This window comes from Lichenostomus cassidix, chromosome Z (genome assembly GCF_008360975.1).
Source record: "Lichenostomus cassidix isolate B80296 chromosome Z, HeHo_3.0, whole genome shotgun sequence".
NCBI classification, from domain to species: Eukaryota; Metazoa; Chordata; class Aves; order Passeriformes; family Meliphagidae; genus Lichenostomus; species Lichenostomus cassidix.
Window position 1 is genome coordinate 36,591,526 of NC_139511.1, and position 16,741 is coordinate 36,608,266.

Consider the following 16,741-nt stretch of genomic DNA (forward strand, 5'->3'; position numbering starts at 1 on the left):
CTAACTTCATATCAGCCTTCTAGATATTTAGATTCTCATCTGTAACCACTCATCACCAAGCAGGCTTCTGGTCTGGGCTGTTGTCAGTGAGCCATTCTAGTGCTTCTTCCTTGCTTTGGCCACTTGTTGTGCCAGTTCTGGTGCTTATATGGCTACATAGTGAAACAGATCACAAAACTGCTCTTGTTGAGGGGTAATCCTGACAAGAAGAAAAACTGGTTATGAGCCCTCAAGAACTTTGCTTTGTCTGGCTTGCTATCATCAGTTCTCAGGCCTAACCTGGTTCAAATGCCAAGCAGTTATATCACAAGAGCACATGCCTTCTTACCTTGCTTTAAGCAATGCACGGCAATCAGATAGTGGCCTCGGACTGACTTTCATACTAGGGGACTGCAAGAGCTGCAATGGTTAGTCACATGAACATTTATTGTGTTCCTAACATTTCTTGCTCCATGTTTTCTTTTGAACAGAACTTCTCGCAGTTGTAACTTTCCTTCAGCCCGCTAGTGAATTGAATTTCCCACCAATGCTTTTTGAGAGGAGGAAATCAATTACAGAGACGTGGATACATACTTTATTACCTCTGCTTAGCTCTATTTTATGAGGGAGAATGTTTTCTAGAATCCAGTTCTGTTAGGATACAATCCTCTTACTATAGCCGTATTACAGCAGAATCAATATGTGATCAATTTTAGAGTTCAGATACATTAAAGGAAAATAAAATGCTCAAGCTGCTGTATGAATGAAAAAAGAAATACAACTTTGAAACTATATTTAAAAACTCTACTATAAGCTAAAAAAAATGCCAAAATTAAGTGTAAATATTTAACTTTCATTCTTGACTTTAGGTATGCATAAGCTACGATTTAAGTCTAGTCTCATTTTTCATATAATAAAGCAAAATATTTTCCAATATTTTCTGATTTTAAGTAAAATTAATGTACCATAGCACAATGAATAATATTTGAATACGATTTTGTATATATCACAATCTATAGTGTAACTGTAAGGGTGTGGAGTGTGACAAATACTATTTTACATAGTTCTGAATTACAGTAACTACCAATAGAAGCTACTCTGGGATTTCACCCTAAATTTGCCATCTAAAGCATTGCAACTGATAGCTATCCCCGTATTATTACAGCTTAGGTGGAAGACCAGAAGAGTCAGAGGCTCTTTGTGAGTGCCAACACCTGGCCCACATGCTTCTGATAGTGTTATGTACACAAAACCCTCCTCTTTGAAAGAACACTGACATAAACTCAAGTTAAATTCTTATTTGATTATTTAGGAGTAAATCTCTAGCACAAATTAAAAAAGATAAAACCATAAGGGGTAAAAAATTCAACATTCAGAACTTTCTATTTGTTTTAGGTTCAGAAGAAATTGTCAGATAAAACACACCCTGCATGCTGTCAATTTAACTGGATAAACTGTAACTCAACTGATTCTGTTATAAGCTGTAGAAGGTGAACAGTGAGGCCACATTTTTACTTAAAAATAAATTAAATACTTGGGTTCCTCCATTATTACATGTCTTTAAAATGTTTCCCTTTATGTTTAAAAATGTTAGCTGGAAGTGGTTCCCAAAGCTATAAAAGAGCTGACCACACAGTGCTGCACTGGGTGGGGACAGCATTAGATTCAATGATCAGGCAGAAGGAACCACAGAAAGCTCAAATCTTTGAAAACACGGAATTTGGTCAGGCCGTGTAAGTATAGTTTTAAGTACCAAATTAAAGACATACCAATCTGATCTGTACACAACAGCAAGCTATGAGCAATCTTGATTGCACATTTAATAGGACATTTAATGCTTTACCATGCAATGAAAGGCTTTTCCAAAATAGACCTCAGTGCAGAATTTTTACAAAGACAAGAGATCTTTGTTGATAAGTGTAAAAGACCCCATTACTTGCTACATTGCACATCACATCCACCTTTTTCTTATTACTGACTACAGTTGAAGAGCCAGTATTCCTACACATGAATTTCTTAACATAGAAAAGAATACTTTTTCCTTTTCAAAGATAAGTTCTTTCAAGAAAAGTCTTAGAACAATTTAAAAAATATTCCATGAGTCCTTAATTCATGGTAAAGAACCCTTCCTTCTGTAGTATTGTATGTTTACTGGCTGTTATTTTTAAATTACAAAGCTGCAGCTTAGTTCCATGAAATGCAAAGCAGAAGAAACCATTGAAAACCACTCAACCAGTGCTAGCCAAATATAACCACTGATCAGCAATATTTGACTCTTAAATTTAGGACCTAATCCCTAATGTGATGCCTAAGAAGCCTCTACTTTATTTTGGTGGGTTTTGCCCTTGAAATCCATTGCCTTTTCCACCACAGAAAACAATTGATGTCTCTCCCCCTCCCCTTCAGTTGTGTCACACCCTAAATTACAAGCAGAGCTGGAGTTCAGGAAAAATACAAGCTCAAAGCAAGCATTGCAAGCAGTTTGAAAGACTGTAATTGCTTTATTCCATTGTTTTACTCCTTTTTTTTTTTTTTCCTTTTATTTTTTCCCTAGTGCTGTACATTCTGATTCCTGCAGAGACTGTAAGTGGAAATGGGGAAAGAACATAAGAAAACCTGTTCAAAGAGAACTGTTCGCCTACTCAGAAGTACTAGAAATCTCATGGGACCCTGGCACAGTTGTACAAACTGAAGAGCATTGTCAACATTTCAGATTAACATCCACATGTTAATATATTATTGTTTCTATTTATGTATGCTTTGGCAAGATGAAAAGATCCCACGAGGTTAGGCAAAATGCAAAAGAGGCTTTTTCAACCTCCAGATTAGCAATGGGTTTCAATGAGGTGTAATTTGTCATTTGTTTTCCAATAGCTTAAAAGCGTAGGCAGGACTGTAACCCTCTTACAGTAGATACAAGAAGAAAGCTTGATTAGAGGTAGAGTAGGAAAGCTACCCCCAAAGACCTTCGAACTCTTTGTCAAGCTGTGTTCTACAGCCCCTTAATTCATCCTGAAAATGTGCAAACTAAAGGAGAAGAAGGTCCACTTACTCTCCAGAGAGATTGTGCTCATCTGAAATAAGCCAGAAAGAGCTGAAGTGCCATAAATTCAGACCCTTTCATCTGAATTCACTTTCAAGAGTTATCAAACACCTATAAGATAGTCCCCATCTTACATCTCCATTTAGTACCTAAACACAAAGGTGTTTGTTCAAACCAGTGCCTGAAAACTAAAGATTCTTCACTTAACCACCATTTGCCCCCCAGATTACCACAAGAGCTCTCAGTGTCTTAAATTCCTTTTCCACAGCACAGATGTACAGAATGTCCTCTGAAGATTTATATGCCACATTGAACTCAACTTTAGTATTGTGGTAGAAGAAAAATAAGGAGTATTATACATTTGCATTTTTTTCCTTCATAACCAACTAACATTAGAAAACACGACTTTGGAACAGCTTCCTTTTGGTCTCACACAAACATCTTGTAATTCAACCAGCCAAGGGGGCTGCTGCCTACTACAGCAGCTAAGAATGAAATATTAGGAATTCTAGATTTGAATGCAATTTAGTTGGTGTATTTCCTACTTTTCTTTTTCTTTTAAGAAAAGCCTGTTCCAAAAAGATATTTATTACATAGCAAGAGTTAACAATTACTCCCCAGTGATACATATATAACTTCCACAACAGTTTTGCTCAGTTTGTGGGTCAACAGCGTATTCCTTAATGAAAGAAGAAAAAAACAAGAGTTGCTGTTATGACACAGGTGCTGAAATCTTGGTAACAGCTCCAGAGCAATGCGAAACCCCTGTAAATCATTACTCCTTCACAAGGCAACCAAGGCAAAGAATTTCCCCAAGTACTCTTATTTTGCTAAGAGTGTCATCTTGTGGAATTCTTGGAACATTCTTCGGCCCTGATTGGCAGCTGAAGAGGAGGATTAGTTTTCCTCCTGGTGGAGTAATCCATTATAGCTGAAGGTGATTACTTTTAAGAAAGCAATGTGTCAACAAAGCCAAAGAAAATGTGGTTCCCTGACATTTACCACTAATGAGACACCATTCTTTTGTTTGCTCTCCAGTGGCATTTCCTAATGACAAAGTCAGGGGTGGTAGGAGTGGAGGGAATAGAGGGTTGTTTGGTTTCTTTAAGCTACAGCAACTGCACAGAGTTTGATATCAAGCTGTTGTAATCTCGACTCAAAAGACACTTAGCACCCATAGGACTATACAGACTTCTCTGCCTGACGGGTCAGATTCCACCATTCCACTGTCACAGTTACTCTCACCTGCAGAGCTCTGTGGTGCTGACAGTGATTACCTTAACCAAAGCATGAGCTTCCCTCTTGATGTGACACTACAAGAGGTGTTTCTTCAGATTGTATCATTTTATCAACCTTCCTCTGATGGTTGACAGTATTCTAGGCCATAGTACTTTCCAATAAAGAGCAGGATTTTAAAAAAAAGGTAAATTCTGAGGATGAAATTTATTTCCTGTGACCAAAGCCATACTCTGTGGCAATATGCCAAAAGACATTAACATTTCTCTGTAATTATCAAAAGCAATTCATGTTCTAAAACATTCTTTTGAAGTAGTATGCCAAGAAACTATGGGTTAGAAACTTTAATGATTTTATGTAGGTCAGCAGAGAAAGACAGTTTTCAAAGTATAGTTCATTACAATTTGCTGTATAGTGGCTTAAAATTTCACCTGGTGTCATTCAGCCCACACAGCTTTTACATAAGATATGCAAATTAAATATAAAGGGGTAGAATGGCAGCTAGCTGGAGATCTGAAAGTATTGCTCTTCTTTGTTTGATATGTTTCGTGAATCTTCACTCTAGGTAGATACCTTCTTTTGGTAGCTTACAGGCACCTGGTTTGCAAAAAACCCAAAAACCCCACAAAAAAACCCCAAACAAACCCCAAAATAAGAAAAACAAAGACAATATTCTGAGTTGCAGCTCTTGCAGGATCCATGAGCAGGATGGATCAGAATGCATGTCTTTATTAGTTTTGAAAAGAGCAATGTACTCTTTAACTTGCTCTTAATACTATGACACACAGATGGAAGAGTTCCATGGAATAACTCAACAGCATTATGTTATTCAAGAGCAATTAATTCTCAGAGAAGTCAACACAGTTGGAAATAAGCCCATGATTCCAACAGGCCATGTTTTTCGAGGCTCTTCCATCCAAATATCCTGTAGCCTCCATTTGTACTGAATTTCTGCACTAAATTTACCACCATACAGGTATTTTAGAAGCATGAATTCTACCTGGATATGAATACTCAACTTTTCTATGCAAGGTCCAAGGATTTTTAAGTGGATTGTTTTTTGTCTGTTTGTTTGTTTGTTTGTTTGTTTGCTTGCAAAGGGGCTCTTGGAAGCCTGTGAAGTTGAGGAAAGCAAGCATTTCCTAAAATCAAGACCATTGTGCATGAAAAGAGAATATGTCATAGGTTATCAGTGAATCAGAAAAGCTGCTATCACTATTACCAGTACAAGCTGGAAATGGGCATTCACATAGCTCCAGCTGCCTGTCCAGAGAACAAAATCATGCTTTTTCAAAATAAACTTGTAGCAGTAAACACAATATACAGAAACATGAGTAAACATTAAATATAGATTCATAAATACCCATGAGTATGTCTGAGTCGTCAATGCGAGACTGTTAGTCCAACGAATTTGTTAGAGATGAGTACAGAATTCTCAATAACACATCATTGAACATCACTAGTACAGATACTTGCATTAAGTTTCACACTGAGCAAAGATTTACTTAATATAATAGCACAGTGAGTGCTAAGGCTTCATTTACTCATTTACTTTGCAGTATGTTAAATAATATCATCAAAAAGGAAAATGAAATTGATAAAATAAATGTAAAAAATATATTACGATGCATGATTCTGGGAGAAAGAGGGAAAGAATTGCTGTATACATTCCTTCCCTGCTTTAGAAAATAAAAGACAAAATTTTCCCATTGTTGTTTAAGAGGAAATACTCCACCACAAGAGTGTCTTGGTTGCAATTTACAATGCAAAATTTTTACCCATCCTCATTAATTATAGTAGAGAAGGCTAACTGGCTGCTCTTCCCCTAGTGGAACATGAAAGTACTTGAAAAAATGAAAAGGCAAAGAAACCATACAAAACACAGCTTCATCATGGTACTGAGGCACATAGCTGGCAATTATCTGGGGAGAAAAACCTCATAGCTAGCTTAGCTAAGATAAAATGCCAAGAGCAGTCTTTCAGTTCTTATGCCTCAGGGCTTAAACACATCAGAAAAGGACAGGGCAGATTTTAGGTGCTCTAGATGAACAACTAAAAACCTGAAGGGAAGAAAGTTAGGCATCCTTGTGAGGAGTTTGGCATTCACAAACACAGGGCTTTCTTGTAGCTGAGTTGCTAGTTTTTTAAAACAAGAAGATGTGAATGCACAGATAGTATCTTTTATTAGTCCAACTTGAACAGCTGGAGAAAAATGGATAACTTTTGGGTGCACAAGCCCTTCACTTATTAAAAACTCCCTTCAAAATGTACACTTGGGACCTGAAACTCATTAACAGGGTGGACACTAAAAATTCTGTATTCCTTAGAAGGTTTAGAGCATACTTAAGTGTGTGTATAAGATGCATAAAAAACCCTCTTCCATTTTCTCCTCCAGCTCCTTTCAAAAACCTGTGTGTGCTCCCTAGGCAATAAATTCCTGTTTCTCAACTATATTAGGAGATAACACCTCTTAACTCCTCTCTGTTCCAGAGACTCAAATACCTTTCCTCTTGTTTCTAATTAAACTCAGCATAATTAAATTCATGGGCACTGCTCCTAACATGCACGTAACTTTGAAGTTCGTTGCTTATCTTTCAGAACTGAGGAAAGACGTGTACCCATGAATTTGCCTAGATTCCCAACTATTCCACTTGTTCCAATTTATTAAAAACAAAAGTCACCATAGATTACAAAACCACTCTTGGGCATATCTTTAGCACACGTGACCCCAACATCCCAGCACCACTATCTCTCTGTTTTAAAAAGGAAGTCATACATGGTTAATAGCAAATGGCGGCAGAGGAAATCACCTCAGTCCTGGTGACCACTAGTGTTCCAGGAAGCACTGCAGGGAGAAGAGCAGATTGTTAGCCCTTCTATAACACTTCTTCATGTGGCAGACAGGTAGTAATGACTTGTCAGCAAATTTCTAGCAGAGTCCCATGGCTCTCCAAGGCCACTACTGCTCATGTTCCCAGGAGATTTTTCACCAAATTCCAAGACACCCTTGGTTGACGTGTCTCTCTCTCTCCCATAGAGAGGTATGGTTTACCAACTGGTACACACATCAATACATCCTTCTAACCATGAACCCTCTTACTAATCACTATGGTTTCAGTAGGTAAAAAAATGTGGCTCCATTTCTTAGATCCAGATAAATTCCTATCAACCAACCTCAGACATGTGGTGTTGCTTCTGATACTTTTCTGCACCATATGAAATCTTTGGTCCCATGGAGATGTTTTGCACCATGTTTAGGACCATGTGTAGGATCAACAAAAGGTCACTAACAGTGGCACACATATATGAAACTTCACTGATGGAGAAAAGGAGACCATGCAGAAGATCTGCTTCTCTTTTGCCTTCCAACACTTGCATTATTTCTATTTCCTGCATCAACATACCAGAAACCACATGCTCTAGGTTAATTACCACAATAAACATGAGGAACCTCTTAGACCAGGGATGGCCATTAGCACAGGGATGACCCAAGCAGTTTCTCAGGTTTATCAAGCTCATATCAAGCCAGGGATGGTCTGAGAATGCACCACTTATTTATTTTCTGCAGAGTTTTCTTAAACTCTGTATTTCTGTTGGTATGGTGGGAGTCCTTGGTGCGACATTGGGTCTTGTATCCTTGACGTGACATTCTGAACTAAACTGTCAGTCTTAGTGAATTAATTAGTCATGTAAACCATATATTGTTGATGACTCACAAAAGATGAGCTGATTTCCATCAGCAGAGCTCTGATACTTACTAATCTTTGAAACACTCTCTACCAAAATTTTTTAGCAATATCTTTTAATTAAGTCAGTGAATTTTGAGTTCATTTGCCAGTTAACAAGGACTTTTTTTTTCCTAAAAAGGACCAGCATAGCTATGGTGTTAATTCATTTGTTAATGATGACCAAATTTTTACTGGAATGTTTATTGTGTTGCATTATGATGCCAAAGAAAAGCAGATAAGAAAATAATATTACATAACAGCTGAATGTCATACATAAAAGTGTAATAGAAGTGTTTTCCAGTGATATACAAACATGCTTAAGGGGAAGACTTCAGGGAAGGATAGCGCAGAAAGGGATCTGGGAATTGTAGCGGCTTCTATCCTGAGCACAAGCAAAATGCCACACCTACAAATAAGGGGAATTCCACACAAAGGTCTGTTGGTAGATGTTCCATGTGGGAGCCTTAGTACCACAACATTCCAAACAGCTGTGGAGCATCATGGAGAGACTGGTAACACTCATTAGAGCTTTAGAAAATACATCAGTGGGGAAAGGTAGAATGAAGTGCCCAGAGAGTAAAGACTGAAGAAAGATGCGGATAACATAATTTTCAATTTATTTCTGTAATGAGAAGGAAATATATCAATGTTAAAATGGAAAAGAAGCAATATGTCTAAACTATAGAAATGGAAATTTGGGTTAGACATTGAGAAAATATGAATACCTTTTCAAAAGCCAGAACCAGACTCCTTACTTCTTAAGCAGAGAAATTGTGGAAAGAGATTTTAAAGGCCAGAGTGGGCAACCATCCTCCAGGAATATCACAGGAAGCAATCCTGAAAAGAATGGAGCAAATGATCTAAAATTTCTGGTAGTAGGGTTTTTCTGGAGACCTTTTTGCCATTTGAACATCCTTTTCATAAGGTTTCTTGTGTCACCAGCCATCTGCAAGACACTAATGATACAAGTAGTGAAGGGCTATTAGACTTGTATCCATGGCTGTGCTTCCTCTCCATAACAAATGAAAACAAAGTAGTCAAGTCTTCCTTTTGCCTGTCTCCTTTCTTCTCTTTCTGCTCCAGAGATGAACATGTTTATGGCTGAAAACCATGTGACTTTTAAAGTGCTAGGTGATGAGGACACTGTAATTTTTTTGATAGTGAGGGTCAGGCCTGGAACAACGAGGGATTCTTTTTGTACAAAAAAGGAAAAGAAGAAAATCTCAGACGCTTCTTTCACTTTAGCAACAGATCTGCAGATGCTTGGTACAAGATCAGTTGTCTAGGCACGAGGCTCTCTGGCCAAGACTGTGAGACAGTTCTCTTAATCTTAGCTAGCCTTCTGCCTTAATTGTGTCTCATACAGAGGTGCAACACATGGTTATTGACAAGATGGCTTTGTCACATGTTCAGAATGGTTTTCTTGGCAGAACTGCCCATAGTTACAGCCAAAAGGAGCTTTAGCTGAAGACCTTCAACGGTGGATATAGAAGCAAAACACAGAATTGGATTGAAATATGGTCTTTATCCATTTAGGAGCAAAGTGGAATAAAACAGGGTAAAACTGAAGCACTGAAGCATAGTGCTGCTTAGAAGGAGGATGTCTGGTTTTCAGCAGCAAAGTCAGCTCAGGCCTAGTTTCCTCAGTTTCCCTTCCCTCTCCTTCCTTCCCACGTTTTTCATGTATGTTTTAAAAATCCTGTAAAATCTCTTTTCCCATGCTCTTTCAACTCTTTGTCATTGACATAAGCCCCCATCATGTAAAAATGTTTCATGGAAAAAATCTCCTTCTTACTCATTATTTTGATACTTGGCTTGGTTTTCTGCAGATAATATACATGGATTATAGACTGCTTAATGCAATTGGATTGTAAGAGGTTTCCTAACAGTTTTTCTTATGCAATGTTTTTATATTCTTGATAATGAACACGTGACTGTAACATACACATGATTTTCTATTAGTGGAATTCTCTAACAATTGAGTAATATAGATAAAATATGGCTAAAGAGTATCCAAGAAAATCATCTGAAATCACTGAACCCAATCATGAAGCACATTTTTGAAACACACCACCAAAGAAATTATCTGGGCAACTTGGACACAGGACTATAGCAATATAAAATATGTTTTGTTCCTAAAAATGCATTCTGGAGATTCCAAATCTAATAACAAATCAAATGTTATTTGTTTGATAAGACTGACTAAGGGATCATCCATAAACAATGAGTGACAAGTCTTCCAAGACAGGTCATTTATTCCTTGCAACGTGCCCTTATTCGGGAGCAACACTTGACAACACTACTCCAGACCCTGTAACAATACCAGCTCCAAATACAATACAGTAACAATACAAGCTCCAAAAAAAGTAGTAGTAAATTTCTGCTGGTGTATGCTATTTGCAACTATTCAAGAAAATGTTGCTTTTAAAAAGAAAATCATTGTGGTCTTCCCCAGAAATGTTCAGGAATTATTCACTAGTGGCAACTTCTTGCATTGCACTGCTTCATCTGAAAGCTTTCTAGTGAATTCTACCAAAAATGTAGAGGCCAGACATAAAACTTTTACAAACAAACATACTAAATCAGGTGCAGTCTGGGATGCCCAGCTGCCAGAAGGGAACTCTGCTTCTCTCTCCTCTCTGTACCCACCCACTGTGTATTTCTTTTGACTTGGAAACCACATTCTACCAGCTGGCACCTTTGACACTCTTCCTCCTCTTGACACCCAAGGTGGGAGAAGGAAGAGGAGGCAGAGACTGAAGGAGACCCACGCTCTGGTGTGCTATGCTCCGGGGGGAGCAGCGGGGCAGGGGCAGTGGTGTGGGGCTCTCCATTTCTTCCTTCCTTCCTTCCTTCGCTTTTTCCCTGAAGTTTATTGTAAAGGGACAACCATCGCGGGTCCGTCACGTGACCATGACAGGTCCTGCCTATTGAGAGCCAGACCACCCACATAGAGGACGATGGAGCTGCTTAACAGAAACAGGCATGTAATTGTGAGGCTTTCCAGCACTCGGCAGAATGTCTGCAACCTAGGAGGGTTATTTTTTTACATTTTCAGTTCCTTCGGTGTAAAAAAAAAATAAAAATAAAAAAAGGAGGAGCAGGAGGAGGGAAGGAGGGAAGGAGGGAAGGAAGGAAGGAAGGAAGGAAGGAAGGAAGGAACTAAAAGGGGATAGAAAGAAAAAGAAATAAAAGAAGAAAGAAAGAAAATAAAGGAAAGGAAAGGAAAGGAAAGGAAAGGAAAGGAAAGGAAAGGAAAAGAAAAGAAAAGAAAAGAAAAGAAAAGAAAAGAAAAGAAAAGAAAAGAAAAGAAAAGAAAAGAAAAGAAAAGGAAAGGAAAGGAAAGGAAAGGAAAGGAAAGGAAAGGAAAGGAAAGGAAAGGAAAGAAAAGAAAAGAAAAGAAAAGAAAAGAAAAGAAAAGAAAAGAAAAGAAAAGAAAAGAAAAGAAAAGAAAAGAAAAGAAAAGAAAAGAAAAGGAAAGAAAAGAGAAAAGAGAAGAAAAGAGAAGAAAAGAGAAGAGAAGAAAAGAAAAGAAAAGAAAAGAAAAGAAAAGAAAAGAAAAGAAAAGAAAAGAAAAGAAAAGAAAAGAAAAGAAAAGAAAAGAAAAGAAAAAGAAAAGAAAAAGAAAAAGAAAAGAGAAAAGAGAAAAGAGAAAAGGAGGAAGACGACACTGATGTTCCATTTAAGCCGTCAGTAGCAGTGAATGAGGGCGCACCCAGACGGCCAGCAGGTCTCCCCCCGAGCGGCTCCTGCGAGGGCAGTGATGGTAGGTGCCTCCCCTTGGGCGCGGTGGCAGCGGGCCGGGGGCCGCGGGACCCTGCGGACAGGGCCCGGACTCCGGGGCAGTACTGGAGGGGCTCCGCGGGCCCTCGCCGGGGCCCGGAGCTGACGGAGGGGGCGGGGGGAGCCTCCCTCTCGCCGTCGGGGGCCAGGGCTACCGACCGGCACCGGGTGCGGCCCGAGCGGGAGCGGGAGCAGCAGCGCGGGGCACGGCGGGCGCGGTGCTGCGGAGGCTTGGCGCGGAGCAGGGGGCGGTGGGGTTCCCCTGGGGCCAGGAGCTGCTCCCCCGCGCCCCGCTTGGCCGAGACGTGTCTCGGAGCTGCGGTGAGAACGCGCGGGAGCTACTCGCCGCTGACGGGAGGCTGAGGTGGCTCTGTGCAGTCCCGCATAGGACGGCAAAGGAGTCCCCGGTCTCTGCATTTCGGCACCTGTGTGAATTCTGGTCCGAACAAGCTGTCTGGGGGGACTAACGTCTTTGGGGCTAGGCTCCACAGAACAGGGGCCGCCTTAGGTTGAAGGCAGCACAGGTTTCAGCCTCCGGCTTCAGGACTGGACTCCGCGTGTGGCTGGTACCGGGCCCCATCAGGACCAGTACAGCGCCGCTGTCATCGGTCTCGGGTGTGCTGTCTCACTGCTTCCAGGGACTGGAGACTGGGGGGATGTTCAGTGACAGATCTCTGCCTCTCCGCTGCCTTAGCCCCACTATGGGAGGTAGACCTGGGGGGGGCCAAAAGCGCGGAGGGTAGTTGGGAGACATCTGGTGTCGTCGGATGGTTTTAAAAGTGTTGGAGCCAAAGTGGATATTTCACAGCTCCTAACCAGATAGCCTTTACTAGCTGTGGTTAGAGAGTATCACCTTGTTTCAGCACCAGTCTCATAGTATCTAGTTTCTGGTTAGGGCTACTAGGGGCATTGTGTGTCTGGATTATACTAGGACATTTTTTCTGGACTGCAGGTAGCGTTGTTTAGAAATATTAGCGCTGAGGAGGGAGGGGAAGGAGAAGGAATCCTTTAAAATCTATTTACTTTCAAAAGTCTATAGATATAAAGCTGGCAGCCTACTCTGAATTAAAATGTCTTAGACGTCTGTTTTTATCCTTATTTCACACACACATGCACACACACGCACACACACACACGCACCTTCTATTTTGTTCTGCCTTTGCCACAGTGTATAAAGCCCTATTGAGACATGTAGGCGTGATGTGTAAACCGGATTAGCAGTATGAAAGAAAGACATACAATGAGCCTGAATTGTTTTACTTCCTTTTCATTTCTCACGCCTATATCTCTAATAAATTTGTTGCTCCAGCAGTGGGTCAAAGAGATTGTGTCGCTCAGCTTTTTTTTCTGCAAGCTCCGATGGCAGAGATCATGGAAGTGAATGCCCTTCCTTCTGGCACATGCAAAACTTGAGTTCTGTCTGTACACAGACTCGGTGTTGTCCAGGCTGTCTAAATAAGGTTCAGTGTAACTTTCCCCTCTCAATGCACATTAATGTCCTGCAAGTGGTAGAGCATTTTGCTAGGAAAATAACCTCTTTTGAAGACAACTTAAGTTTATAAAGGTAAAGGCCCTCATGGAATATGACAAGGTCTGCTAGGACTGGGATGTCCTCGTGGTTTTGGAGGGAGCAGGCTGTTGGTCCGTCCGCTGTCTTCCGCAGCTCCCCGTGCACTCTCGTCCTCCCCTGGGAGTCCGCTGCTGCGCGGAAGGAGCCCAGAAGCCTCGGACACTCCTCTGGAAGCACATTTCCCGCAGCCCTCCGAAGAAGAAAATGCCAGAGCTCCTGGGTTGGTGCTGTAGATCCCTCATTTGCTCCTTTGTGGCGTGCAGAGCAGCTTTCCATTAAAGGAGATCAGGGGTAATTAGCCGCATTATTTTGACAAGTTGGCTCGAGCAGTTCCCTTTCTTGCAGGGCTGAGGAGGGGGAGAGGCCGCCCGCCTCCTTCCCCAGGCGCGGGCGCTGCGCGGCGGCGCTACCCTGCGGAGCGGCTTCCCGCTGTGCGCCGCCGCCCCCGACGGCAACCCCCGCAGGCAACCCCAGCCGGCCAGGTGGCCAGCACAGCACTGCAAGCGGAAACGGAGAGGGAGACTCAGGCTGTCCTGCAAAACCCAGTGACTGTGATCTTATGTCAAAGTCAGAATCAGGTGTGCGGGTGGAGCACAGGGCCAAGGCACACCTGTGCACTTGTGCCATGGAAACCTGTACGAGAGACAAAAATTTGAGGGAACAGAAAAAATCTGATCATTTTCCCACAAGTCGGTCTTCTCCCATGGTCAGCTCTCTTGTGAGCCATACAAAAGGAAGCCAAAGTGCCCAAGCTTCATTTCTGTCTTTTCTTTATTAAGGTAATCAGATGTTCCAGCAGTGAAAATGCTTTTGGTGATTGTCTGCAGGTGAAGAGCAACCTGGAAAAAATGTCTTAAAGTAAAAGCACTGTAAATACCTGTTACCTATTGTTAACCTCTATTGGATTTGATCCTTCACCTGGCTGGAGGAAGTGTGGCGTCTGCAGTACTGGGTGTTATGAAAAGAAAGGAGATGTAAGTAGAGACAGAGCATTACAAAATATAGCCACTACAACTGAAGTCAAGGCTGCAATTCTTGTACGCAAGCCCGGGCTGTCCAGGCATTGAAAAGAACAGGTATGAATGAATGGTTGTTGACTGCAGCCCCTCTAGATAAGGAGACACCTTCCCAGGCCTTCACCACAGAGCAAGTGCTAGATAAGAAATCTGGGAGACCCCTTCGAGTTCCTGAGGATGGAGATAGATAGTACTCGGTTTGGAGGAGCAGTTGCACACTCAGGGCATGCATATCACAGTCAGAAGTGCTTACAAATGTAAATAAGGACAGATTGATTAGGAACAATGTTATTGCCAGGAATGTAGCACGCAGGCATCAGCTATGAGGCAGACTGGGGGCAGCCACTGCTCTGACCACCCAAGTGGAGACTTTTACACTGACATTTCTTCCTTAAGGGAAAAAAAATCCCATCATACATACACACACCCATCCCAGAAACAAGACCAATTAGATCTCTGCAGTAATTAATCTCTTGTGTATGCTTAAAAAGAAATAAATCCCTCCAGACCACAGGGAGAGAGGGAAGATTAAGATAGTGGGTGTTAAATTTGGTTCTTCAGAGTGAGTTTTGGAACCACCAGTGAGAACGGGCACTAGGCTACTGTGTGAAGCCTAGCAGGCAGGAAGCATGTAGGGCAACACTGGGGATTCTTCCAGGTGCTTGAACGGACACTCTTCCCTGGTTTTGGAGTCTAGTAGGAGGCTGAACCAAAATGTTGCTGCACCCATCCCTTCTTGCTCCATTCACCTGCCCTGCTACCAGACTACACACAGTGAGGTTGAGCAGTTGCAGAAGTAGCATCACATCACCTCCTAGCTAGATGGATGGTCACTTTCCCAAGTGGAAACTTGGAGGTAGCCGACTGCACCCCAGGTGCAGGTTTCAGCCTCAAAAAAAAAACAGCCTCCAGCTGTAACCATTTCAGGCTTCCTTCTCCCATACGTATGCACCTACGTGAGCATGCATGACAGCTTGCTGCTCCTAGCAGCTTTCCTGGATACAGTCCTGTGCAGAGTACAGGGCAGGGCCTTCACAAAGACAGGTTTCCCTGTGTGGGGAAAAAAAAGAGCTGAGATGGAGGAAAAGGAAAAAGCTGCTCCTAACCGGCGGCTGTGGCCCTTGAAAGGCCCTGCCCGTAGGTGTCTTTAGGCAGTCTCACGGAGACGACGGTGCTGCGCGCAGCTGGATCCCGCCGGCGGCCCTCGCCCCCGGGGCGCTGCCACCCCACGTCGCCAGCACCGGGACGGCCCCGCTGCCGGCGCTCGCCAGCCCGCCGAGGGGAGGAGAACGCTTGCAGTGACCAGGGGTTCAGGGGTTTTGCTCAGGACCACTGCCCCAGGCACACGCACGGCGGGGCTGAAGGGAGAGTGCCGGCGGGTTTGTCGAGCCGGGCGTCGCACCGGGCAGGGGCTGCACTGGGTTCTCACCTCGGGTCCCCATGGCCCCTCTTTTTCGCTGTATTTCTCCCCCGCCCCCTCCCAGAACCCGAACTCTTTAGAGCTGCGCTCCTCCGCAGGCGTGCAGCCACCGTCCCGCAGCAGGGCAGCCCCCCAGAGCGCCTCCCCGGGCCGGGCGCGGAGCGGGGCGGACGGGCGGGCTGCCCGCTGCCCCCGCGCCGGTGCGCACGGGGGTCTTCCAAGGCCCGGGGCTGCCTCCGCGGGGAGCCGCGCTGCGGGCCGGGGCCCGAGCCCCGAGCCCCGGGGCTGAGAGGATGCGCGCAGATGTAGAGGCGGCAATTAATGGCTGAGTCTCAATGAACAGAGACGGGGAGAAGCGGTGCCAAAAAAGTAAACAATCGCGTGTAGTTCAAGAAATGTTTAGCGCAGTCAGGCAGGCTGCGTTTCATGGACTTTTACACCAAAAACATTAAAATTGGCTTTCCTCAGGTTTCAGTTAAAGAATGAGCCCTAAGTTGAAACAGGCTAGCTACCGCGCGGCTTTAAATCCCTTAAGTGTTAAATTTTCATTGTGTTTTCCTAACTGGACGGAGTGGTTTTCTTGCAAGGAACTAAGTCTCCTCTTTAGTTAAAAAGAGAGGGAGAAAAATCTGGCACTTTCTACCGCGGTATCTACCACCCTGTCATTATTCCTGCAAGCCTGGGAATTCAGCTCGGACCTCCCAGTATTTGTTGCAGCTCGAGGCCAAGGTGCCTCTAAAAGGATTTTCTTTTAAGGCCTTTAGAAATCGTTTAATGCTGCTTTTTCCTCGTATCCCTCTTTTTTTTAAAGGGAAAAATGTATTTCTGTATGTCCTCCGCGAGAAAGTTCCGCGCGTGTATTTGCAAGCATCCCGGACGGGCGGGGGGGGGGGGGGGACGGTCTTGAAAAGAAAATGAAGAAAGGGGGAGAAGGCATTCCTTAATGGAAGTATTGCATGCAAAGAA